Raw genomic sequence first — 985 nt, 5'->3', positions numbered from 1 at the left:
GTCCTCTGCTATTTCCTTCCTCAATGTTTCATAGTTCTCCCTGTAGAGGTCTTTTACCTCCTTAGTTAAATATATTCCTAGATACTTTATTTTCTTTGTTGCTATTGTGAAGGGAATTGAGTTTTTGATTTGGTTCTCGGTGTAACTGCTATTGGCGTTGTATGTGCATATATGTATTTTTTTTGAGCTTCAGAATAAGCTGTAAGATAATCAAGGCTATATATATTAGCATTCCCATTTTCTATAAGAAAATACTGATGCTTGGTGCTACAAAGTGACTAGAGCAAGCATATGGAAAATACATAGGTGATTTGGCTCATCACAAATTTCTACTATACCACACTGACTACACCAACTCTCACAGCATTTATCTAAACTAGGCTCTCACTCCATGAGTAAGTACAAACTACAAAGTGTGTTCAATTATGCTCATGGGAAAACTCCCACTGCCCTCTAGTCACTTTCTAGATTCACCAATTTAGTGAATAAAACACTGCTAGCTTGATAACCATTAAATTACATAGCACACAGGGCCACATCCAATTCTCCAGGAAGCAAAAATGGTAATCTCTCCCTGACCTTCACATATGCATCCCAGTACACAGTGTCAAAGGGAAAAATGGGGCAAAAGCTAAAGCTCTAGAGGGTGAGAGACGGGAACCTAAAGTGATCTACAGAATTAATGCAATCCCTATCAAAATCCCATTATCATTCTTTACAGATATGGAAAAAATAATTCTACGCTTTGTATGGAACCAGAAAAGACCTCGTATAGCCAAAGCAATCTTAAGTAAAAAGAACAAACTGGGAGGTATCAGTCTACCAGACTTTAAGCTGTACTACCAGGCTATAGGAACTAAAACGGCTTGGTACTGGCACAAAAACAGAGACATTGACCTCTGGAACAGGACTGAGAATCCAGAGATGAAACCATCCGCATATGGTAATCTAATCTTTGACAAAGCTGACAAAACATACACTGGGG

At 38.3% G+C, this 985-nt stretch overlaps 1 protein-coding gene across 1 annotated transcript in view; it reads right to left on the bottom strand.

Annotated features, from left to right (window-relative positions):
- The window catches only part of SORCS3 (sortilin-related VPS10 domain containing receptor 3), a 624980-nt gene that overhangs the window by 231925 nt on the left and 392070 nt on the right, over positions 1 to 985 (bottom strand). The gene's annotated exons all lie outside the window — the stretch shown is intronic.

Source organism: Propithecus coquereli, unplaced genomic scaffold, assembly GCF_000956105.1.
Source record: "Propithecus coquereli isolate 6110/MARCELLA unplaced genomic scaffold, Pcoq_1.0 Scaffold73, whole genome shotgun sequence".
In the NCBI taxonomy this organism is placed as follows: Eukaryota; Metazoa; Chordata; class Mammalia; order Primates; family Indriidae; genus Propithecus; species Propithecus coquereli.
The sequence above is the reverse complement of the archived record's forward strand: the minus strand, read 5'-3'. Positions and strand labels throughout refer to the sequence as shown.